Below are 26,258 nucleotides of genomic sequence, written 5' to 3' on the forward strand. Positions count from 1 at the left end.
GAGCCCAGTCTTGGCCAATATTGTGTAAGGGCTACAGATAATTAAAGCATGATGGAGCAGAACTTGGGAAATTTACTTTTATAGACTACAACTCCCAGAAGCCTACAGCTAGCATTGCCAATGGCTGTGGGATCCTGGACATTATAGTGTACAAAAGTAACTTTTTCAAGCTGTGTGATGGCAAATAACATTGTTTATTATGCAAGGGCTCATTCATCCTAAACCACATAGCCATTCACATTCTTACCCTTTGATGGTCAGCTTGCTAGCATTTCATTAATGCTTGCAAAGGCACACTTGAATTTACATTGCCATTAAACCTAACAAAAATGACGTCTTGGGAGAAAAAGCATAATTTTAATGCATATATTGTCACAATCTCTGTATACCACGGCAAATACAGAAATAACATTGCTACCACACCAATACAGCCATTTAGTGTTATTTCTATATTTGTTGCTCAATTCTTACACTCCTCTATCAGCCAGAGACAAGTTGGAGCAACTAATTACCCCCCCCCCTCCAAAGGTTCTGATTGTACTTTATTCAGAGACAACTTAAGAATGTATTTGAATCATCTCAGCAGTCAACCTTTTTTTCACCTGTTCAGTCCCTATAGATTCAGGACTGACTATCTATTCTAACAGCTATTTGCAATAGTTTGGATTTCCCTGAGTCTCTAAGTAGTATGTATTTTCTGATGTGGTGTTACTGACACAATGGGGTGAAACTGTTAAGTCTACACTTTCACAGCTTCTTGGGTTTTACTTGGGTGCTCAGAGTACAGTTAAAGTGAATGTAAAACAAACTAGTTTTAAGAATGCCTCCAGGGTTTTCCAAATCGACAAGGTTATCCAGAGTGTTTCCAGACCACAGTCTGGTAGGAAAAGAAATAAAGAAAACAAAGCTTTCCCTGTAACATTAATTGGCACTGTTTAAAATCTTATAGTACCCAAGGGATAGCAGTTTCATTGTGACCTTGCCATTTGCCATTATTGAAAATATTGTCCTGTTACTTGCTTATCTGAATTTAGAAGATTTGGGTATTGTGTTTTAGTCTATATCCAACCCAGCATCTGTGAAAGCATTTCCAGTTTTTATAGGCTGAAACAGACACCATATAATCACTTCGGGGAAGAATTTAAAGCAAATGAAATCAGGAACTCTTCATTTTTCTCCATTTACACGTCATTTACTAATTAAATACAAAAATATAATTACCTTAATTAATTAATGTTTAATGAAATAGCATTGGTTAGTCTAAAGATGCCTTCCATTAACATGTATTGATTTTACAAATCAAGCAAACCAAATCAGGGTTCCCAGGCATTGAGATAAGTGCATATGCATATAGCACTTAAAACAGACCACATTTACAAGCCTTTTCCACAGTTTAGACTTTGCACTTTTAATGACAGTTCTCTTTTTAGAATTCCCTTTGCCAGTTCAAAGAAATACAACATCTGTCGTCATGTGAAATGCAGATTTTAACATAAGTGTCAAGTTGGACACTTTAGAAAGCCTATTTTTCCACAGCCTTTTAAAAATCATCTTCTTTTCACACTTGCCTATTTGAGAAAGAGCATGCAGTATTTGTTTGTTGGTTTTAGAAAGCCACAAAGTGTGAAAGCTTTCAGGTTCTCCAGAAGCCTTAATTAGGCTAAGTGGTATAAAAAGTAAGTGATGAGGAAGGAACAGAAAAATTGGGGGAAGGGAGATAGAAAGGACCTTATAGTTTACATTAACATCCAAAATCCATAAATCAGCAATACCTTTATTGGATTAACCAAAATGCACAAAATATATGATGCAAGTTTTCAAAGCTACACTGGCTTCTTCATCAAGCAAACGTGTTTAAAAGATTGTTTTGTTGTTTCTGTTGCTAATGGAATTTAAATTAATTTACTTAATTTAATGACTCTAACATCATTTCTTTTTCTTTCTCCTGCCTGATTTTTAACACCTTTGCTTGGTGAAAAAGTCAGTGGAACTTCAAAAGTTTGCATCATATATTTTGTGCATTTTGGATATTCCAATAAAGGTATCATTATTTTGTGGATTTTGGATTTTACTGTACTTTGCTGTATGGCCAACATTGCCACCTCTGGATATGTTTCGTGTTTTCCAGTAAGATGAAGTAAACTGAATCTGAGTCTAACTGTAAACCTTATGATCACAATATATGGCCTAATATTTGTTTCTCCCTCTATACTTTTTAAACCAGCCAGCCTGATGAAGAGTTCCAGGAAACAAAATATTGCACATTTTTGTGACATTCTGAGTAGTCCTAACAGAGCAGGGTTTGAATCATGTTGTTAGACTCAAAATCCCAGCTAGTCAGCATATATCAAATGTGAGTAATGATGGGAGCTGCAGTCCAGCATCTAGAGAAGTGACTGATTCCCACTCCATAACAGAGGTAATGCCCAGATATTTTGTTTGGATTCCCCTTTCACCCAGATGAGCATGTTTTTTTATTTTTGTTTATGTATTCTTAATAGGTAATATATCCTTTCAGTTTTAGTATCATCTTCACAATGATTAGGTCTGCTTTAGAAACAGGACATATGGGAAAGACCAGTTATGTATAAAAAGCCCATGGGTAGAACAAGATGGGAAAACTGTAATGTTTTCATTCCGTGCCTGTGGGTTTACATTTACTTTGATGATAGCACTTATATTTGCTGTCCAGCTGATTTCAACCTATGGCAAGGCTATGAATAAGAGACCTCCAAATGTTCTATTCAGTTCTTGCAAACTCAGGCTAGGGCCTCCTTGATTGAATCAATCCACCTGTAATGCAATCTCCTTCTTTTTCTACGGCCTTCAACTGTTTGTGTGTCATTTCCAACTTACAGCAACTCTAAGGCAAACCTATCATGGGGCTTTTTGGGCAAGATATGTTCAGAGTGGGTTTGCTTTTGCCTTCCCCTGAGACTGAGAGAATGTGATCTGCTCAAGTAATCCAGTAGATTTCCATGCAGGGACGTAGCCAAGGAGGGGTTCTTGGGGTCCGGACCCCCCCTCCTTCTATTAGAAAAATGAATGGTGTGTGCTGCTGCGCCACCATGCCTAAGCCCCATTATAATAGTGGCACTTAGTCTGGACCCCCCCTTCCTAAAATCCTGGGCTAAGTCCCTGTTCCATGGCTGAGTGGGGATTTGAACCCTGGTCCATCATTCAAACCATTGCACCAAACTGGTCTGTGCCTTCAACTTTACCAAGCATTATTGCCTTTTCTAATGAGTCATTTCATGGTATGTCCAAAGTATGACAGCATCAGTGTAATAATCTCGGCTTCCAGGGAGAATTCAGATTTGGTTTGGTCTAGGACCCATTTATTGTTCTTTTTGGTCATCCATGGTATTCACAGAACTTTCTTCTAGCATACATTTTATAGGTTGATTGTCTTCCTGTCCACGTTTTGCATTCATACATTGGCATTGGAAATATGATTGCATATATAATTCTGACTTTGTTACTTAATGGTATATTTTTAAGGTTGAGGAGCTTATCTGGTTCCTTCACAGCTGACCTTCCAAGCCTTAGGGGCTGTCACTTTCCTAGCCAGATTGGGGCCACAGCAACCTCATGCCATGGCCCCAATCGGCCTTTTGAGGGCACAAAAAGCAGCTCCTTTTTGTGCCCTCGAAAGGGCGCCATAACTGTGTTGCCATGGCTATACAGCGCTCCTTTGGCGCTGCATTGTATAGGCACAGCACCAGAGGAGCGCCATGATGCCACACACTGTGTGGAACAGCATGCAGAGTCAGGGCACCCTGGGGGTAGAGTTGGGCATGCATCATGAGGACGCTACACCCCGGCTTCATCCCCATACCAGCCTTAATGGCAGGTGTGTACAGGGCCTTAGTCTTCTTCTCTTTTCTTGACTACATTTGTAGTGATAACTGAGTGATAACTGAGCTAAGGTATAGGAAATCTTTAGCAGTTATATAAACTTAATTACATTTAACTAAATAGTACAGTAGCTCTGTAATTCAGAGATGTAGACATAGAAATGGATCAGGCAGATAAGGTGACATAGGTCCAAAACACACCGCAGCAATAATCATGTTTGGGACTGCTTTACCTGCCCTGGCTCAATGCTAGGAAATTGTGGGAAGGCTAACACCTTTTAGGATCCACAAAACTAGTTTTTGTACTCTCTTAAAACACTAAATAGTCAGCTCTGGAGACCAGGGTTCAATTCCCCACTCAGCTGTGAAACCCAAGTCACATACTCTCAGTCTTAGGGGAAGGCAATGGATGGTAAACCTCCTCTGAACAAATCTTGTGAAGAAAACCCCATGATAAGGTCACCATAATTTGGAAATGACTTGAAGGCATGCAACAACAACAACATTTAAAAATACACAAAAAATACAACAAATTCCAAAATCCACAAAATAGAGATAGCTTTATTGGGCCAACAGAAAAGCAAAAAAACACATGATGCAAGCTTTTGAAGCTCCACTGGCTTCTTCATCAGGGAGAAGTGTTAAAATCATTGTTGTTGTTGTGTACCTTCAGGTTGTTTCTGATTTATGGCAACCCTGAGGTGAGTCTATCACAGGGTTTTCTTGGCAAGTTTCTTTGGGGAGGGGGTAGTCATTGTCATGATAAAGGAGGAAAAAATATGACAATGTTAGTCACAAGCCAGTAATGCGAGCTTGTGACTAACACTATCATAATTTGCGAGAGGCAGCTATGAAAGAATTAGACTAGATTCTAAAGTGTAAAACTATGCAGTTGAGCACTAAAGTTAGAATACTCCAACCACTGTATTCCCCATCACCATGTACGGATATGAGAGCTGATAGCGAAAAAAGCAGATAGGAAGAAAACCAACTCATTTCAGATATGGTGCTGGAGAAGTGCTCAGAATACCATGGGCAGCCAAAAAGACAAACAAATGGGTCCATGATCAGACCAAGCCTGAACTCTCCCTGGAAGCCAAGATGATCAAATTGAGGTTGTTGTACTTTGATGCATCATGTGAAGGAACAATTCATTAGAAAAGACAATAATGCTAGGAAAGATGGAGGGATGCAGAAAGAGAGGAAGCCCACATGCTAGATGGATAGACTCAATCAGGGAGGTCACAAGACTGAATTTCTCTCTGGGACCAGGGTTCAAATCCTGGCTTGGCCATGAAACCCATTGGATGAACTTGGGCAAGTCACATGCTCTCAGCCTCAAGGGAAGGCAATGGCAAACCTCTGAACAAATTTGCCAAGAACCCCATGATATATTTGCCTTAGGGTTATCATATGTCAGATGGGGGGCACCTGGCTGAATGAAACTACGTGGGAAAGGGATCTAGGAGTCCAAATAGACCACAAGTTGAACATGAGTCAATAGTGTGATGTGGCAGCTAAAAAGGCCAATGCAATTTTAGGCTGCATCAATAGAAGTATAGTCTGTAGATTAAGGGAAGTAATAGTGCCACTCTATTCTGCTCTGGTCAGGCCTCACCTGGAATACTGTGTCCAGTTCTGGGCACCACAATTCAAAAAGGAGGTTGACAAACTGGAGTGTGTCCAAAGGAGGGCAACTAAAATGGTGAAGGGTCTAGAGAAACTGTGCCCTATGAGGAACGCCTTAGGGAGCTGGGGAAAAGAGAAGGTTAAGTGGTGATATGATAGCCCTGTTTAAATACTTGAAGGGATGTCATATTGAAGAGGGAGCAAGCTTGTTTTCTGCTGCTCCAGAGAACAGGACCCGGAACAATGGATGCAAACTACAGGGAAAGAGATTCCACCTGAACATTAGGAGGAACTTCCTGACAGCGGAACAGACTCCTTCCTCGGAGTGTAGTGGAGTCTCCTTCTTTGGAGGTCTTTAGGCAGAGGCGGGATGGCCATCTGTCGGGGATGCTTTGACTGAGAGTTCCTGCATGGCAGAATGGGGCTGGACTGGATGGCTCTGGGGTCTCTTCCTAACCTAGGATTCCCTGGCTGCTTGCACACTGGATGGATGCAGCCTATGATTCACTCAACAGGAACGAAGACCCCTCTCCTCTTTGCTTTTGGGGAGGCAGAGAATGGCAGCTCCCCCTCCCTCCCCCCAAAGGCCGAGGGTCCCTCCCCCTCCTCGCCCCTCCCTCTCTCCTCCTTCTCTCTCTCTCTCTCTCTCTCTCTCTCTCCCTCGCTCTCTTTTTAAGAGCCTGCCTTTCTTTCGGCAACTCTCAGGTTACTTGGCGAAGAAGTGTGCGCGCTGCGCCGGGGGTTTTGTTCCTCTGCAGCCTCTGGACGGAGCCTGCCTTGCCTTGCCTTGCCTTGGCGGGGCTTGGGCTGGGCCAGTATTCCTGCCGGCCTTGAGGCGGCCAAGGGAGCGAGGGCTCAGGGCCGGGCTCCCCAGATGGTGGGGCTCAGTACAGCTCCTGGGAGCCTGAGGACCGCCGCCTTGGAGCCGGAGGAGGGCTGTGGAAAAGGTGCCTTTCCAAGGGTTTCCGGGCTGGGGCTGGGGCTGGGGCTGGAGGGGGGAGGAAGAGCGGGAGAGGGAGGGGAGCGCCTCCCCGCCGCTTCCGCACTGCAGAAATATCCCGCTTTCATCCCGCTTTTGAGTGGATGTGGAAGTTTGGGGACTGTGGTTTTTGTTGTGGCACCAGAACTTTGGCTCATCAACTCTCACAAAACTACTGTCTCGTTTCGCGATGCTTCTCCTCCTCCTTCTCCTTAGACAGAAATAATCCGCGTTGATCCCGCTTCAACTGCCCTGGCTCCATGCTGTGGGGTTTGGGGGACTGTGTTCTGTTTTTCAGCTTTGCTCAATGCCTCACAAAACTACAGTTTTGCTTTGAAATGCTGCTGCTCCTCCTCCTCCTCCTCCTTAGGCTGCATCTGCACTGCAGTAATAATCCGGTTTGGCCTCGCTTTTACTGCCCTGGCTCCATGCTGTTGGGCTTTGGGGGCTGTGTTTGGCGCCAGAGCTTTGCTCAGTATCTAACAAAAACTACACTTTTGCTACGAAATGCTTCTCTTTTTTTTTCCTTACAGGCTGCTTCTGCGCTGCATAAATAATCCGGTTTCGCCCCGCTTTAACAGCTGTGTCTCCCTGCTGAGGAATTCTGGGGGTTGGAAGGTATTGGCAACATATACTATAATAGCTACAATCTCAGGAATCATGCAGTTTGGATACCACTTTGCCTGCTGTGGTATCCTGGACTTTGTAATTTTGTGAACTATTTAGCTTTCTCTGGTGCCCCCCAACAAACTGCAGCTCCCAGAATTCCACAGCATGGAGCCAGGGCAGTTAAAGCAGAGTCAAGGCGGATTATTTTTGTAGTGCGGACGCAGCCCCTGTCCTTCCCTCCATTCCTTCCTTTCAGTGGAATGCTACTCTGGCGCACTTGTCAATGCCAGTTGCTGTGGCTGTTTTATCAATGCTGCTATTGTATCTCTGACAGATAACAAGTGGGCCGAGTTTGATGCCTGCCTTGCCTGGCCTGGCCTGGCTTCGCAGACCGGACACCCTCCTTAATGCGGGTTGAGGCCACAATTTGGAAGGTGTAGACGGGGTAAGGAGAAAGTTCCCAAGGGGGAATAAGACGAGACAAGAGGCGCTCAGTGGGTCTTTGGCACACGCCACCAAACACCACATTACTTTCCTCAGCCTCCTTCCCACCTTCTTTCCTTCTATTTCTGATGCTAAAGTAGTTTCTTTAGGGAGATGAATGGCACCACTTTAGATGCCATGAGTAGTAGAGCATTTGAGTTGTGTATACGCACGCACGCGCACACACACACACATATATTAGTATGTTCAGGAAAAACCTTTTTACAAATATGGTGGTTGTTCTTGTGATGTGCTATCAAGTTCATTTTCTACCTTATGGAGACCCTGAGTGAACCTCTCAATTGGGGATGTTTCTTTGCCATATGCCCCTTCTCTGAGGCTGAGAGAGTGTGACTTGCCAAAGCTCACCCAGTGGGTTTCCATGGCCGAACCTGGTTTCGAACCCTGTGTGCTAGTCAAACCAGGCACCTGTCCTACATTTATGCCTTCTGTCCGGGAGAAATGTCCAAATGTCCTCCATTCTAAGCATGAATTTATGTGAGTGTCTTTAGCTTTTCTTTGGCAGTGTCCTCCATTTAGCAGGGCCTTGTCCTCCTTTGCAGTGAGGACATCTGGTCACCCTGAGTACATCCCTCTAACCCTTAAAAAGATACCCACCCTTTTAAAAAGCAACCCAACAATTTGGACCATAGGATGCTGAAGTGCAGATAACAGCCATGAGGAGCTGGTTGGTCTTTGGCTTGGTAGGAGACCAGGGTGTTTTTTTGGGGGGGGAGTGTCTTTACTGTTTGTGGATGCAGGCTCCTTTTTGGGAAAGCAGAGAAGAGCTGGGGTCTGTCAATGGTTTGGCAAAGCTTTCTGAGAGAGAAAGAGAGAGGCAGGAAGGAAAGCCAAGAGCCTAGTAATGGGGAGAAGCTGCTCTCACAGCTGCGGCGGAGCAGATGGATGTAATTCATTTGCAGGTCTGTTTGTGAAAGTTTTACGAGTCGCTGAAAACTAAGTAGCATCACCATAACGGATCATTAAAGCCTAGCTGTATTTATAAGATTCTAAACAGGCTATCTGGTGTGTTAATTAAATTTTGAAAGAGTTTTTTTTTCTTTTTTTTAATGTGCAGGAAAGGCTAAAGGAACTGAAATGTAGACCCTGGCCCCTCTCTTTATGCGAGGTGCCATCCTGGGCTGGTTTCTCTCAAGCAACCTAGCCAACCCCCTTCATAATAGGACTGGGTCCCTTGAGGCAAGTGTTTTCAGTATTGCAACCCTTAGGGCCTTAGTGCCCATTGGATTTGAAAGTAAGCCCCACTGAACTAAAAAAAAAGTATTTGCAATTGTAGGATTGGGGTTTTTACTGCTCTCTGGACTCCTATAAGGTTGGAGAGAGGAACTCTACAACTTAAGGAGAATGCAGCTTTGTTTTCTGATTTGAGGCTCTGTGTGTGTGTGTGAGTGAAACAGCAATGTCTTTTCCCAAAGATTTGTTCTAGAGTCTTGACACTTAAAAATAATGCTTGCATTCCTTGTGGAACACATGGAAGATTAGTCTCTCCCACGGGTGGTATGGCTGATCTAACACCGCTCTTTCAGCCTTTGCAGGTGGGAAGTTTTTTAAATGGCACACAGAGCATAACCCTTTATGAAATAATATCTGAGCAGGTAAAGGAACAGAGCTTTATGATGGATATTCTGTGATTCTGTCACTCGACTCTGCCAAATATCAGTACCCAGGAAACTTTTTTTTCAAGTTGAAAGTATATATTTTAGCATTCCTTTGCTCCCACCCCTGCTAGCCTGTTTGGCTGCTTTACAGATTATTCTCTGCTTTGATTCTCAAGTGCTGCAAGAAAGCATCCTTATAAATAACCCCCTCCAGAAGTATTAAATAAGTGTATTAGCAAACTGCTAATTAGTCTAGGAGTTAAATGAATGAAATAGAAGCATTTTGATTTTTCCACTCCACTCAGAGCTCCTAAGGAGAGATGGAAACTTTCCCAGATCTTTTAAGGCCAAAAAAGAAGACAACTTCTTTCAAAGGTAGTGTAAAAGCATTACAAGGCTGGGCCTTTGCTTCAGCACAAAGAAATAATGTGGGAAGGTTCCCTCAGCCAGCTTGTCTCCTTAAAGCTGTAGGGTTTGGTAACTATATAATAAAGGCAAGGCAGAGCAGTGTCAAGAATGTTGACATGCAAACAGTATGCATGCCAGAACATAATTACTGGGTTGCTTCCACCTGTAGAGGGGGGCTTCAGATAACTGACCTACAACCTGATCCTGGGCATGTTTATTCCAAAAGTAGGTCTGTCTGAGTTTTGATGTGACTGATATGTCACAGAGCTTGGAAATATGTTTTTGGTGGAGACTACAATTCCCCAAATCCTTCACTGGTTGTAGTACCCCAAAAATCATATTTTCCAAACTCAAGTGATGTACACATTCTTGAGATGTTCAGACAAACCTGGATACCTATGTTTCTGTTTCATGAGGAAAGTTAAATCCTGAGCAAGGATGTCACATCATGTTCCTTTCACATCACTTGACCCAAAGAGGGCTGTCTCTTTTTTGGGGGAGAAAGTGGGAGAGAAAAAGACAATGCCCTCAAGCTAGTTTAGCTCTTTGTCTGACCATAATCTACTGTTCCAGATGGAAAATGTTCAAAGGAATATTTATGGCTACTGCTGCATACCTCAGGTTGACATTTGGTTTCTTCCTGACAGCACTTGTGCTGGGTAGACACACATGAAGTTCCCATTAGCAACTCAACAGCTGTAAAACTGTTCAGGCTTAAAAGATGTTACACAGTGTGATTATCTGAAGAACAAGAAAAAAGAAATGTTGTTAGAGGTAGGGAGAACTATTATGGTTGAGACAACTGCCCATATACAGGAAGCTTTCTTCCAATTTGAGCAAAAGATGGATTTCCCCTCTTTTTTTCTCCCTCTTTCTTTCATATGGGAAAGGAGAGACTTGGTTTCATTCAGGAATGTAGAACATACCAGACAACTTAAAAGTCAGTGTGATGTAGAGGCTGGAGTGTTAGACTTGGATCAGAAGCCTTTCAAATCACTGCTCAGCTATGAAGCCCACTTTGTGGCTTTGGTCAAATTTGTTATTTCCCAACCTCTAACCTAGGATTCTAGGAAGCTGTCTTCATTGTGAGTCAGACCATTGCTCAAGTTGTGTAAGCTGTACACTGGGCAGTGGCTACCTCTTTCCAGGGTTTTCAACAGGATTCTTTGCCAGCCTTACCTGGAGATGTCTCATAGAGTTTGTGGGAGGATAAAATCCTTGGCAGAAAAACTGGACAAAGTACAAATGTTGAGTTAGTCAAATTGTGGAATAGAAATGAAGACCGAAGAGGTCAGAGTTGCATTTAGAAACAGCTAGATTAAAAGATCAAATGTTTTTTCTTTCTTTTCCTGAGATTATCTTCTTTAAACATTCTCTCACCTTCACTTAGGTGTCAAAATGTAATTTCACTGAGGTGAAAAGCATTATTTGCTTTAGCCCAGTTCATCCATCTCTCCCATCCATGCTTCTCTTTCTCTCTCTCTCTTTCTCTGGTCAGGCAAATGGCAAGGAATGCAGTAGCTTGTTTGAGGCTGAACATACTTTGATGTAGATTGGCTTAATTGTGTGTTAGTTTATTACTTGGCAGGGGTTTTCTCCTTTTGGCACTTCAGAGTCAAGGCAGGTGAGCATGCTCAGCTCATGATATGCAAAAGCTGTTGCTTGCTGTTCTTGATTTGAGCTTTTACTGGTCAAATTTGTAAGTGCAAATGCAAAGCTTACATTGGTTCACATAGGTTCCGCAGAGTAATTTATAACAGTGCATCTTTTCAGACAGCACATAATGCATTTTTGACAGACAGAATAGATAAACATGGTGAAAGAAGCACAGCTGATTTTGAATATTTTATACTTAAAATTTGATCTCTCCTTGTTCCACATGTTGTATGCTTGTCTTGGAAAACTAGAGAGAACATTACCTGGTCCTGCTGCACTTTGAAATAATTGTAGATATTGGGATAACAGTTACATCAAATCACAATTTTCACTCTGGACAGGGACCAATGAAAACAGATTGTGAAACATCCTGAGATGGCATGGGACAGCATTTCCAAATATGGAAGGCATTATAAACCACCACTCTCACAGGAAGTTAGGAAGTTAAGCATCTATGGAAAGAATGATTTTTGAAGTATTTTCAAATACTGTTCTGACTAGATCATCTATTTAAAAGGATTTGGGAAAACTTATTATCAAGGTTTTGAATCTTATACAACTCAGAAATATATAGCTATCTAAATATATCAAGCCTTAAAAAATTAAAAGTGTTTCTGCATATTGACAGGACAGGACTTATTACAAACATATGAAGCTAGACTCTTGGCTATGGTATTCATAGCTCTGAAAGTATGATTTTTTGATATCTGGATTTTGCCTGTGTGGAATTGGAGGGAGTAACTGTTTAGAACTCTACAAACCTAAACGTATATCCAGAACTTAGGAAGGGTACTCATTAGACTGCAATTCCCAGAATCCCCAAGTAAGCATGTCTTTCAACTATGCTGATTTTTCCAGGTTCTGTCAGTGCCTCGTGAGCTTGATATGAGAAAGCAATTTTGATAATGGCCACAAGTTTTAAGCCTAAGAGCAATTTGGAAATAATGGGGCTGTACAGACTGCCCCTAAGGGGCAACCCACAGCCGCCTCTCTCTTTGCCAGATTGAGGCCATGGCAATTACACACTGCGGCTCCAATCTGGCCTTTCTGTAGTAGAAAAAGGAGCTGCAAAAAGTGCCATGGAAAGGGCACCATATCTGCTGGCACCATGGCTTTTCAGTGCTCCTTTGCCTGCATGGGGGCAGAGTTGGAGTCAGAGCGTGTGTCATGTGGACGCCAGGCCCCACTCCAGCCCAATGCTGGCCTTAATGGCTGGTCTGTCAAGGCTCAATGTGATTTCATGTCTGAGTTGCAGCTGTATATCATCCATTACAGTAAAGAACCATAGAAATGGTTTCACTTCTAGCAGTCATTACTTTTGTTGTTTTTCTTGTGTGCCTTCAGGTCGTTTCTGATTTATGGTGACCCTAATCTCTACGATTATACTGCTTCCCACTGTCCTTATAACCGGTAATATATAGAATGTATATGGGAGAGTTAGCAGTGCTTTTCCTGTCAACATTCAGCTGATTCCATTGGAATTGTATCAGTGTGAATGCCTCTGCAGAACGATATGCATGATATTTGTCAGTGCATTTAAGAAATGGGTTGATAGTCATGAAAGAGCATGCTAACATAAATACAGTGTGCCCGCACTATATGCAGGTGCACTACACACGGCTTCCAGCTTACACAGAAGCCATGTGACAATAAAAGCAATGGTGCATGCACCTATGGCATGCATACTGCCCTAAGCCACGAGCAACATTGTTTCCAATGGGGCACGAGCATACACGGGTTTCCCCATCCGCAGGGGATCTGGAATGGATCCCTCATGTAAGGGGATTACCCACTCTAAGTTCATCTCAAAGGTGCTGCTAGATTCTTCCCTAGACCTTCCATTCACCTCTTTTTTTATTTGTTTGTTTTGTTTGTTTTTGAGGGAGACATTTACTGTTTGTAATGTAGGTGGAGCATGGCCATTGAAAAACTTGCTGATATGGAGATAAAAGCAATCATCTTTCATTGCTTTGCTATTTATTTCCCGATCTTGTTGCCAATTTCTTTCTTTCAGTTAGTCTCAAAGGTACTACATGGTCTCTCTACATACTGATGCTACTGACTATATCGTCGAATGTTTCCCAATCAGTTTAGGACTCACACTATCCAGGCTTGTGCTCAAGAACTATTTTTGATTTACAAAGGCTTTAGCTTGTCCTGTCCAGCAGAAACTGACTTCTTTGTACAATAGCATACCTAGTGATTAGCTGATTGCTTCAAATCCTTATTCTTTATAGGGCTGGATGATTACTGGTATCTTTCATCTCCTTTTTTTCTTATCTTTAGGAAAAAAATTGTGTGAGATTGAGACTGATTGAAACTGCTTAATAGATGGCTAATTCACAGTTGTAAAACTGACTTACTATCTATGCATGGAATGCTAGGATACCTTAACTTGGCTTACTATCTGGGGCCACGCCAGGGTCATTGTGCACACAACAGTGAGGTGCCTGCTACTCATTTTACAGCTTGCTATTATCCATTTTGCCTTGGAAGTATGCTGCTCTAGGGAGTTCTATGGGGTGTATTCTCATGCAAGTGTGCAGCACACAACAATAAAGCATGCACAGGAATGCCACCTGAATGTGTGATCACATTCTGCTATTTGTTTGGTGTTTTTAAAAACGTCCTCCACAGTAATTGAAATCCAGAGTTTAGAAAACTAACTGTTTTCCTGCTACAGCTCTCATAATGTCCCAGGATTGTAGCAGTTCTCATCCAAAAACCAGGGTTTCCAATCTCTACAAGAAAACATATGATGGCTATTGATACACCTACATCTTGCAAGATGTGGTTATTCCAGAGCTCATTTGCATATTACATACTTGCATCCTGTGATACACACACAAACACACACTTCCATGTTTTGCAAAACACACAATGAGATCATTTCCATTTGATACACCCAACATTGACATCACCAAGTAAAGCAGAATAAGGAACCATGCAGACCTCCAGGTGTTGTTGAAAGGCAAGTCCCAACCGCCATAGGTGCCATAGGCAATGAGAGAACTGATGGGAGCTGCAGTTCAGTAACATCTGGAGGCCACACAATTTTAACCTCAGCAATAAACACTTGACTGGACATGTATAAAGGAGGATTGTAAAAAGAAAATGTTGAAATTTGTTCCACTGGCAAATCATCTTGGCTATGTGCATGTAAGACAGGTGTAGGCAAAACATGGCCTGTGGGCCACATGGAGCCTCCAGGTCCACTTTTGTGATCCTCCTGACTGCCCCCCCCCGAGGGGGAGTCAAGCAAGGTTTTTCTTTGCAAACAAATCTCTCCTCTTCTCCCCCCCCCAGAGTTTTTTCTTCCTAATTACCCATTGGTGTGTGCAGGGGGAACATTTCCACTACCTTTTGCCTCCCTAGACCAACTTAGGCCCAGGATAGGCCTTTAAAAAAAACCCAGAAAGTGAACAGGAAGTGTTTTCTGCTCTCTTTCTGTTAAATTGGCAGAGGAAACCCCCCAAATATGGTGAAAATGCCTCCCCATGTCTCCTGGCAATCATTTGGAAGCTTTAGCAGCAAAAATTGTTTTTTGCAGGAGCAGATGTAAGGGGTGGGGTGCAGCATTCAAATGTCTCCTGAGGGGCTAAAGTGATCCCTTGTACTTCCACAGTTGCCCACCCCTGCTGTAGGATGTTTGGAACAGGCCGAAAAAGTGCTGCTAAATGAGTGCCATGGTTTTCCAAAAAGCTTTAAATCGGGGGGTGGGGGGTATGTGGGCATCCACACATTGCTGGACTGCAGTTTCTGTAATCCTTTACCATTAGTTATGCTAGCAAAAAGTCTAATAGGGGTTGCAGTGAAGAATGTCTGAAGGGCTCAGGTTCTTTTGCCCATTCCTGTTTTAAATGTGACCATAGGATCACATTCTCCTAGAGAACCCCAGAAAAATGATCATCTCCGTGTGGTGTTTACTATGCAGGCTGGTTTTTTGTTGAAGAAGGAAGTGGCTATCTGCTTTTGTGAAGTGCTTTAATGATTCTGGTTTTATCTGTATTTTATTACTTTTAGCAGCCTTGAGAGTCTTTGGGGAGGAAAAATGGACTGTTAAGGAAGTGCAAGCTCTACATTATGGAAAGAGTTTGATCCAGATGTCATCAGTACACCTAAGTCCCTCTTATTGCTACAGTAGAAAAAAGTCAAGGCAAGCAGAAGCTGAATCCACTCCTTTTTTTCTGTTCACAAATGTGGAAAGGGGAAGGAGCAGGTTTCTAGGGATCAGTAGTGGGGGCCCTTCTCGGATTGGTCCTGGGCAGCTGACCAGCAAAGCTAACCCTAGTCCAGGGTGTGACTGACTAGTAAATCTTTTATTATTATTATTATCACAGTGAAGGTATTAAATTATCCATGCAGCTGGTATTCTTCATAGAGCAGAGCAGGAGAAGAGGTATATTCCCCAGTTCATATTTTACTGGTAGCATGATGCAGATACCATGCTTGTTCTGCTTATCCATCTGGATTGTAAAAAGGAATTTTTGAAATTTGTTCCACTACATGATCCTTTCTGAAGGATTAGCTGTTTGCAGGGCTTGGCCTTCCATTATGTGGCATGAGGCACATGCTTCAGGTAGAAGACCATACCTACCCCTGCACTCTGGAGAGCCTCACTGGCTTCCAGAACTGACCACCAGCATCTTCCACCCCACATGCTTAGCAGTCTTTGAGAGTACCTCACCTACAATACTTGGACCTTGGAACCTGGGTTGGCTTTGTGAGGAGCAGCATCAACCACCCTATGTCAGAACAAGGCTGTAGGAGGGTTTGGACTGAGAAGCAGTGTTTCTCTTCCTCTCTCAGGCAGTGACAGATCTGGGACACCACTAACTAAAAAATAAATCTATGAGTTGCCTTTCATATGGCCTAGAACATATAACACTGCGAAGGAACATTGCTTTGGAATAAATTGGGAAGGGCTGTAGCTCGGTGGTAGCACACATACTTCACATGTGAAAGATTTAGGGTTCAGTGTCACCAGAGTAGCTCATGTACTGCTAACTTCCCAAAAGTATCACTTCATTATGCTTTACATGGAGCTGTCTTTGAAGATAACTTGGAAGCTGCACTTAGTACAAAATGCAGGACCTAGTTTACTGGTGAAAACTTCTCATAGTGCAGAGGTTTTAACTGAGTTGTACTGGTTGCCAGCATGCGCCTGGTCTGAATTCAAGATGTGGTTATAATATTTAAAGGCCTAAACCACCTGGGAGGATGATACCATTACTACAGGGTTGCCAGACTGAAGAGGGCTCCAGTACCTTTCAGTGCTCATGTAGAAGATGGAATTTCAGCTGGTGTTCATTGTTGCCTGGTTGTGTAAAATATATAGAAGGAGCCCAAGACTTACTGTCTTCTGGAGAGCTTCTTCCTTGTTTCCCAGTGGAGGGAGAAACATACTGTGTAAGGACATATGAAGTGGTCTTCTCTGATGTAGTGTCTACTTATGGAATGCTCTCAAGGACTGCCTGACTGAAAGCTGGACAGGGCTCCTGTACCTTTAAGTGTTGTGCAGAAGAGGGAATTTCAACAAGCTTATCACACAACAAGGTAACAAGCAACTCATGCTGAAATTGCCTCTTTGACACAACCCTTGAAGATACAGGAGGTAGATCCAGTTTTTACTCTGGCATCCCTAGTGCCCTCCCCATCAAGTCCCAATTGATGCCAATATTCTAGCAGCAAATTTAAACATGGCTTTTATTAAAGTCTTTATGGGTCTTGTGAGTTTGTCAAAATCTGTTCCTGTTTTAGATTGTTTATATTATTTCTAATTGTTTAAAATCCTTCATATTATTTTGGATCAAATTGATTTTAATGCACTTCACTCAAGATCTTATGATATAGAGCATGACATAAATATTTTAAATAAAAACATAAGGCCTCTAGTGTCTCCTGGTAGGCTTCAGAAACAATTTTCTTGCTTAAAAGTCTGAAGAGTCACTGTCAGCCCATGTTAATTCTGATGTAGATACGCCAGTGGTCTGGCTTGGTATGGTCCTTTGAAAAAGGGATAGGAGAGGGGCATTCATATTAAACCACTAGAAATGTAAAAGTAACTAGAAATAATCATGATAATTCTGGTAAGAATGTCAATTTTCCCAGGTGCAGCATGTCATTTCCTGGCATTCGGTTTTAGGACCTCAGCAAAGACAACTTTATTCATTCCCTCTCTCTCTCTCTCTCTCTCTCTCTCTCTCTCTATATATATATATATATATATGCATGCCTTCATGAGCCAGCAAGGTATAGTGTTTTAAGCGTTGGACCAGGACTCAGGAAACCAGGTTTTGTATCCCAGCTTGGCCATGTAAACCCAGTGGGTGACCTTGGCCAAGTCTCGCTCTCTTACCCTCATATAGCAATGCCAAACCCCCTGAAGAAACTTGCCAAGAAAATTCGGTGGTAGAGTTGCCTTAGGGTCTCCATAAGTTAGAAATGACTTGAAGGCACACAACAACAACAACATACCTTCAAGTCACCTGCTAACTTATGGCAACTCCATTAATTTCATAGGGTTTTCTTAGGCAGGGAATACTCAGATGTGATTTTGTCAGTTCCTGCCTCTGAAATATAATCTACAGCACTTGGTATTCATTGGCAGTCACCCATCCAAGTACTAACCAGGGCTGACCCTTCTGCCTAGCTTCCAAGATCAGACAGGATCTGTTGTCCTACACCCTACTAGCTCTTTAATTCATATTTGCCTCCCACTTGGGCAATCTATCTATACATTGAATCTTGTTTTTATGATACTTTAAGGACTGAATGGATTTTTGTACCTTATATTTTGTTTATTTCTTTCTTAATCTGGAAGGGACTGAAAGGTAAGGTAGACTTTTTTCATGAATTAATATCAACAATAATTTCAGGATAAGGGTTAAAAGTGCTAATGCTTTGCAAAGTTTTTATTTGTTTGTTTCTTCTTTGGTAGTGATAAAAGATAATGAAGATCTATTTTATCCTGACCTATAGAATAAAGGCTTTCATCCAATAGGCTTTCCATCACACATTTTATACCAAAGACAAAGTCATTGAATAATTCATTCCTTTAAAAGCTTTGACCTCTGTTACAAAGATTTAAATCTCAAGGCACTCCCAAGTTCCCTTTTTTGTTATTCTCCAGTCCAAGTCATACTTGGCTCACCTCCTAGAAACTTCCTCCAAATGATTTCTAAGCATAGCAAATACTTTTAAAACAATGTATGATGATATTCTTCCATAATATTTAGAAACTTACTATTTTGCTTAACTGGCCTAAATAATTAAATTAAAACTGTTTGTTCCCCGTTGGTTACATGGATTTCTGCAGTTTAAGATACTTTTTCACAGCATAAATCATGTTAATTTAGCCACAAGTCCACAGTCATCTTCTATAATTAATATTGTCCAACAATAAACATTCTATTATCTAAGGCTGCATCCACACTGCAGAAATAATTAAGTTTGATGGTGCTTTAACTGCCATGACCTTATGCTATGGAAATCTGAGATTTGTAGTTTTGTGAGACATTTAACGTTCTCTGTTAGAGAGCTCTGACACCTCAACAGAATACAGTTCCCAGGGTTCCATAGCAGTATGGCAGTTGGTGTCAGATTGGGTTATTTCTGCAGTATGGATACAGCCTAACTGCTCTTCCTTCTTTGTTCTCTCACAGTGACTTTGCAAACTTCTGTAACACCAAAGTTGAAACTGTCCGCTCCAGTCTTAAAGTTCCTAAACCCTCTTTTGCACCAACATATCAAATATCTGTATCGTCTGCATTCTCTGCTTTTTCTTCTGTTTTGCTGGATGAATTATCAAAATTCTTGAGGTCTTCTCTTCTAATCCTTCAACTTGTTCCCTTGATCTGGTTCCTTCCTGCTTCCTAGTTACCATTGCTCCTGTTATAGTACCTTCTCTTCTTCATATTATTAATATCTTTCTCTCTCTCTACTGCTTCGTTTCCCTCCATGTTTAAGCATGCTACTGTCTCTCCAGTTCTTAAGAAGTCCTCAGTTCTCTCTTTCCAGCTACTGTCCCATTTCATTGGCCCTTTACAAATGGGCACCCTAGTACGTACTCCGTACGTACTAGGGTTGCCTGGGGGCGTCTTTCAGATGCCCCCAACCCTAGTGCGTACAGGATACGCACAAAATAGCAGCACCCATTCTACATGGGCACCGCCATTAGGACGTCACAGCCACGCCACCTCCAAATGGAGCAGTGTGGATGTGACATCCTGGCGCTGCGGAAGGGCGCCTGTGGCGGCCTTTCCGCGGCGCCGGAAGGAGCTCCATTTTGGTTTTGTGTCACTGATGCAGCCTTTACACGGCTGTGCCAGTGACACAAAGGAGAAAGGGGCCCCAAGGACACCCCTTTCCAGGCCGCAGGGAAGCAGCCTTTTGCCGCTTCCCCGTGGCCTGGAAAAGCGGCAGATCAGGGCCTCAGGGCTGCTGTTGTGGCAGCTGAGGCCCCGATCCGTCAGGGAAAGGGGCAGGTACAGGCCGCCCCAAAGGGGCAGTCTGTAAACCACCATTGTTATATTTTTTTCTCTCTAAGGTTCTGGAATGTGCTGTTTATGTACGCTGTCTCAAGTTTCTTTCTAATAATTCTATTATGGATCCTTTTTATTCTGGTTTTTGTCCTCTGCACTCCATGGAGATGGCCTTTACGAAAATTAAAGATGATCTTCTCCAGGCCAAATCTAAAGGCCTATATTCAGTTCTTATTTTTCTTGATCTTTCTACAGCTTTTGACACAGTTGATCATGATCTTTTGATCTGCTCTACAACATATGATTTGCTGATTTAGTCCTTAGTTGGTTCTGATAATTTCTTTCAGATCAGTCATTTGCTGTAATAGACAAAGTTCAGGTATCTTCTTTCCCTTTGTTAGTTGGAGTTCCACAAGGCTCCGTTTTGAACCAGTTGTTACTCTCTTTATACACCTTATCTTTAGATAATCTCTTCAGTTCATATGGTTTTTGATATCACCTCTATGCCAACGACACTCAACTATACTTCTCCACTCCAGAACTTTCTCTGGATATCAAACAATGTGTAACTCCATGTCTTTCAGCCATCTCAACATGGATTTGTCACCAGCATTTAAAACTTAACATGGCTAAGACAGAATTACTCATTTTTCTGCCAAAACCTACTTTATACTGTAATATACATTTTCTATCAAGGTCAATAATGTCCCTATCCATCCTGTGAAGGAGGCATGTAGCCTTGGCTTATTTTTGATTCTTCATTGTTGTTCGCTCCCTATATCCAAGCTGTAGCTAAGTCATGCCGATTTTTTCTTATAATATTGCTAAATTCAGCGCTTTTCTATTGGTCTCTTCTGCTAAGACTTTAGTTAATGCCCTAGTTATCTCTCACCTTGACTACTGCAATCTTCTTTTGACGGTCTCTCTTTGTCCCATTTTAGTCCTTTAATTTCCATTCAACACTGTTCTGCTAAGATTATCTTTTTGGCTTGCTGTTTTCTCATGTCACTCCACTCCTGCTATCTCTACACCAGCTGCCCATTCCTTTTAGGATCCGGTATAAGCTGCTTCTGTTAGCGTTCAAAGCTCTACATAATCTTGCTTTCCTCCCCTTATCTGTCTGCTCTTATCTCACCTTATCATCTGCTCAAGATCTGCAGTCCAGGGGCTCAGGGCTCCTTGTTCAGCCAAGGATTTCATTTACTCTGGATCGGATTCATCCTTTCTCACTAACTGCACCTCACTCTTGGAACGGCCTTCCCATACATCTACAGATGATTTCCTCTTTGGCTGGCTTCAAACTGAACTAAAGACTTTTTTATTCTTGCAATCATTTTGATTTGTAGTTTGAGATTGTTGATGTATTACCTGTTTTATAGAGTCATAGTTGTATTTTAAAGGAATAATTAGTCTAATTATGATAAATTTTATTTTATGACTTTTTATATTGTATGCCATGGACAGGTTACATGTTGATTTTATGATGCATATAAAGTGCCATTTAGCTTTATGGTGCTATATAAATAAACATTAATATTAATATTAATAATGATATAGCTATCTTGTGCTGTAATAAGATTAGCTTTTTTAAAATACACACACAAGCACACATGCATGCTAGATTTTTTTTTAACAGAAAATTGGAGACAAAGACAACCAAAATGAAAACTAGGTGAGATTAGTGAATTTACTAGTAGTTGTGCCTTGTGGATTCATAGTGTTTGGTATATTTGCTTATCTGTTGGCTAGATAATTACAGTATAGCATTGTACAGTAACTTGAAGTTTCTAGGGTTGGTTTTGTTTTGTTTTGCAAATCCAAAAGTTTGTCCCTGCAAGAAAACTCTCAGTGTAAGCACCACTTCTCACTTGTTTGGTATCTCTCATGATGTAACAGGATATCCAAGCAGCCCCTGCATTATGGCCAAGTGTTTTGGGGTATCTTTTCTCATTTTGTTTTTGATGCCCAGTGATAGCATCATTCAACTAAGGCAGTTCTGGATGCCCTGGATGACATGACACAGGCTGAGATATGCTACATCTCAAATTCTGTGTTTTGTAACAGTAGTAGAATGAGCCTAGCCCATGGTCTAGATAAACCAGCTATCGTATCCTAAATTGCTACCTAATTGCCAAACATGTGTTTACAGATGGGCCCTGAAGATTAAATGCTATATAGCCATCTAATGAATTCATACATGTAAAGGAAATTAATTCTGATTTCCCAACTTCAGACCTTAGTATTCTCTTCCTATTGAAATTGAGAGTTAAAATATCCTTTTATATTTCCAAACTACATCCTTGCTGTCTGATGGCATTCTTTAGAAAGCAGAGTCAACTGAAAATGTGCAAGCATTTACTTACAGGTAATTTATTTCTCCCAACAGCTGGTCACATACCACAGAATGCATGTTTGACATTTCCTTTATTTCAAGCTGTAGACAAGGTAAGTGAGCCAATTTTTCAAAAGGATAACTTGAGACAATCTGAATCCTGATGCAAATTAAAGTACTGCCATGTGAAATTTAGATAGCTATTAAATTTGGCATGTTCTAGGTTTTTAATGTTATACTATTTGGAGCTGGCCCAAGATATTTTACTGCCTAAGGTAAAGTAGTAGCAGGCATATCCTCTCTATCCCCTCCTTCATATCCTACCAAGATAAACAGTACCTGAAACTAGTCAAATTGTTATGGTTCCTGAGGAACTAGATCCCACAAACACCTGTTCCTCTTCTTTGACACTCCTCCCATAATGAATTAACTAACAATTTGCTGCCTTTCTCATCCTGCCATCCTTGGGTGGCTAAGTCACTCTGGCTAATAGTAGGAACAGGCCAAAGAATATCCATAACTTAATTGAATTTCTAACACTATCTTTAATACATCGCTAAAGAACAGGATAAACAAACAAAAAATATAACATGATCGTTTTACTGTTTGCATATAGTGATACATTTGTAGAGAATAATACCTTGAGAAAGGTATGTTTTAGCATTGAAGATTGTGACAAAGTGAGCTATGCTCTGCTGAGTATGCTATCCAAGTCCTTTCAGTTGGCCAAAAAAGGTGGGGTTTTTTTTTGGGGGGGGACCTTTTCATGATGACATTGTGTTGATTACTTATAAAAAGTGAGTGAACAAAGCATGCCAGTTTCATAATAAACGCTCTCTTATGTTAATCAACATTGCACATCACTATATTGTTATAAGTAATGAAGCATGTTAAGTAGCTATAGAATTAATAATAATAAAACAATTTGTTGGCTTGCATAAAATATACTTTGGGGATTCACCCTATGAAACCACATTTTATACCATATATACTTGACTACAAGTTAACCTCATGTATAAGTCAAAGGTGAGTTTGGGGGCAAAATTATGGATTTTGATATGATTTATGGATAATTCAACGGTAAAATCTAGGGGCTTGTAACAAAGGATGTGAAGGATGAAGCAAAAGAAAATGATGCCAAAGAACTTACCCAGTTCTAGCAGGAATAACTGTTTGTGCTCAGCCTGAAAGATGGATGGATGAGGAGGGAACTACAGCAAATTGTGGCTGTACAAGTGGGGTTAAGAAAATATGCACATGCCAAAATGATGAAAGTCAAAGCAAAGAAGATAGTGTCTACATTAGCAGTGATTATATTCTTTAATTTTAATGTGATAATTTTGCCTGATTTTAACCCAAAAAACCTGACAAATATACACAAACATCTTATTCAAACCCTTCAGAGCCTGATTTCTCTTGCCATTCCTTTGAGGGGAAACACCAAAAGGCTGCCACTGCCACCATTTTCATGCCCAGGCATTCAGAAAGGTCAGAAGTAGCACCACAGTGGAAAAAGTAGAAGGTATCAGAGTTTCTTTGAGGTGCTCCAGGGGTGGACTAAGCTCTCACTTTTTGCCATTCTTCTCATGGCAGGGGACGGTTCCTTTTTAAAAAAAAAAAAAAAAGAGAGCTAAAGTGCAGTACTTACATTGACCTGTGAATACGTCAACCTAGGTTTTTGGGGTCAATGTTTTAACTCAAATTTCTTCACTTAGCCATGAGTATGTACAGTCGATTTGGGTTCAGCTTGCTTTTTCTTTGCCCCCTTCCCCGGAAAGTCAGTGGTGAAAATTAATATGAAAATGACAAATATGTTCATTCCTCTTGCTGACTTGCCAATATATAGGATTCATTTGAATCACCCAATCCTCAGGCTGCCTTGCTAACGGGCATATCCAGATTTAACCATCCACTTGTCTGTTTTGGTCAGCAATGTTAATAAAAGTCAAGATAAACATATTCCAGAGTGGGGAACAATCATTGAATGAGGACAGAAGCTGGGAAGCATACTGTGAATGCAGAACTTCATGATAAATGTCAGTATAATTAGGGGGGAGGCTATTGCCTGATTTTTAAATACCATTGCTAACTGTTCATACGAGCTTTTAAGATCTACTTACAAAAATAAACATTGTTCTGAACACAAAAAACATACTCATTGTGTTTAGACAATTTCACTAGAGGCATTACCTAAGAGTAGACTCACCCTACCTATTTCAAATTCCTATCATCCCAGCATAACAATTTCTGTGTTGACTGTTGATAGTAATTATAGTCCAATAATTCCCAGCAGACAATGAGCACTAATCAAGCAGACACTAATCCTCTTTTGTAGACCCTCCCACCCTGAGGCCTTCCATTAGCAACAGAACAATACACATGCAAATCATTCCTGCCTTTTCAGGTCACGCATCAATAGATGTATAGTGTCTAGATCAAGGGAAGTAATAGTGCCACTCTATTCTGCCTTGGTCAGGCCCCACCTGGAATACTGTGTCTAGTTCTGGGCACCACAATTAAAAAAGGACATTGAGAAACTGGAGCGTGTCCAAAGGAGGGCAACTAAAATGGTGAAAGGTCTGGAAACCATGCCCGACTTAGGGAGCTGGGGATGTTTAGCCTGGAGAAGAGAAGGTTAAGAGGTGATATGATAGCCCTGTTTAAATATTTGAAGGGATGTCATATTGATGAGGGAGCAAGCTTGTTTTCTGCTGCTCCAGAGACTAGGACTCGGAGCAATGGATGCAAGCTCCAGTAAAAGAGATTCCACCTCAACATTAGGAGGAACTTCCTGACAGTAAGGGCTGTTCGACAGTGGAACAAACTCCATCGGAGTGTAGTGGAGTCTCCTTCCTTAGAGGTCTTTAAACAGAGGCTAGATGGCCATCTGTTGGGGATGCTTTGATTTATATTTCATGCATGGCAGTGGGGTTGGACTGGATGGCCCTTGCAGTATCTTCCAACTCTATGATCTATGATTCTATATGCCCAACTCTATGTGTCCATAGAGCCATAGATGCTGGCGAAACGTCAGGAAGAAACTCTTCTAGAACATGGTCACACAGCTCAAAAAACCCACAAAAATCTATAATCCAATATATCTGAGAATCATCAGACCGGGGGGGGGGGGGCACTACCATAGAGGCACATCCTTTTATGTCACTGAGATGGCATTTGTCCACTTGTTGGGTCTTTTCTTAACAGTGCTGTTAAAAATTTTCTGCCTAATTAATCAGGAAAAATTATTTATTTGATCAACATTGTGGTTAATCTAATAATTAATCCACGGGCAATCCTGGACACAATGAAGCTTGGTTCTAGGAATGTTTGTCTAGGATTACAGATTAAAAATTTCAGCCTAGTTAATTTACACAAGGTTCAGTAAATACAAAAATTAAGCAATAGAAACCCACATGTGAGTTTTGTGTATATAAACAAAACATACAGTGCTTTATTCCAGTCATTTCTTTTGAAATAATTTTGATATTTATATTGATATGATTTATTTTTAAAAAGAAATCACACTGTATCATTCAGAACTGCAAAACTTTGTGAATATAACCCAAAACACTGGTTCTCATATAAAGGTGGAAGGATCAGGTACTTTAATTTAGAGAGTTTTTAAAAGATCAGATTCTTCCCTTAGACATGGCTCTGTATGAAATGGATAAAAGATATATGTTAGAAATTGCAAGAAATGTTTTAGGGGCTTGTAAAACTGTCAAGGATTGTTCTTGAAATGACTGTGGAAGAAAAGGACCTGTTAGTATTAAAGCTGTTTTAAACCTCTTTCTACAATCAAGGAGAAAATTTAAAGCATTCTCTGTCCTGGGTGGCCTAAAATGGCAGTAAATTTTTATTTTAGTAATGCATTTCTTCTGGTTAGGCAAAACATTGCATGGTAAAACAGTGGCATTTAGAAATTGTGGGATGCTAATGGAACACTATAATGTCTTAACTAGAATGTACAATTTATCCCATCTCAGAATACTTATGTTTTCAATTCTCTGCATGCAACTTACAATATCTGTAAGAGTTTAAACAATGCTGGAAATAAGCCCAAGCTTGTGCTTGGGGAAATATTTATGGTGCAATTCATTAAATTAAGACTCCTAAACATGCATCTAATTACCCTTTTAAGCCACTTATTCCATGTTTAAATAACAACTTGTTATTACAACGTTTGCTTAAGGCTACCAACAC

The 26,258-nt window shown here is 41.2% G+C and overlaps 1 protein-coding gene across 5 annotated transcripts in view; it reads left to right on the forward strand.

The window, feature by feature from the left end:
* Positions 1-6,191: 6,191 nt before the first annotated feature.
* Positions 6,192-26,258, forward strand: part of SULF1 (sulfatase 1) — a 142,715-nt gene continuing 122,648 nt past the window's right edge. For 2 of the 5 annotated variants that reach the window (XM_042464260.1, XM_042464259.1), the window contains exons 1-3: positions 6,192-6,433; positions 7,409-7,519; positions 22,110-22,168. The gene's annotated coding sequence lies outside the window, so the exon portion shown is untranslated. The remainder of the gene's footprint in view (positions 6,434-7,408; positions 7,520-22,109; positions 22,169-26,258) is intronic. The other 3 variants (XM_042464258.1, XM_042464262.1, XM_042464261.1) reach the window with 2 other exon arrangements.

This window comes from Sceloporus undulatus, chromosome 4 (assembly GCF_019175285.1).
Source record: "Sceloporus undulatus isolate JIND9_A2432 ecotype Alabama chromosome 4, SceUnd_v1.1, whole genome shotgun sequence".
NCBI lineage: Eukaryota > Metazoa > Chordata > Lepidosauria > Squamata > Phrynosomatidae > Sceloporus > Sceloporus undulatus.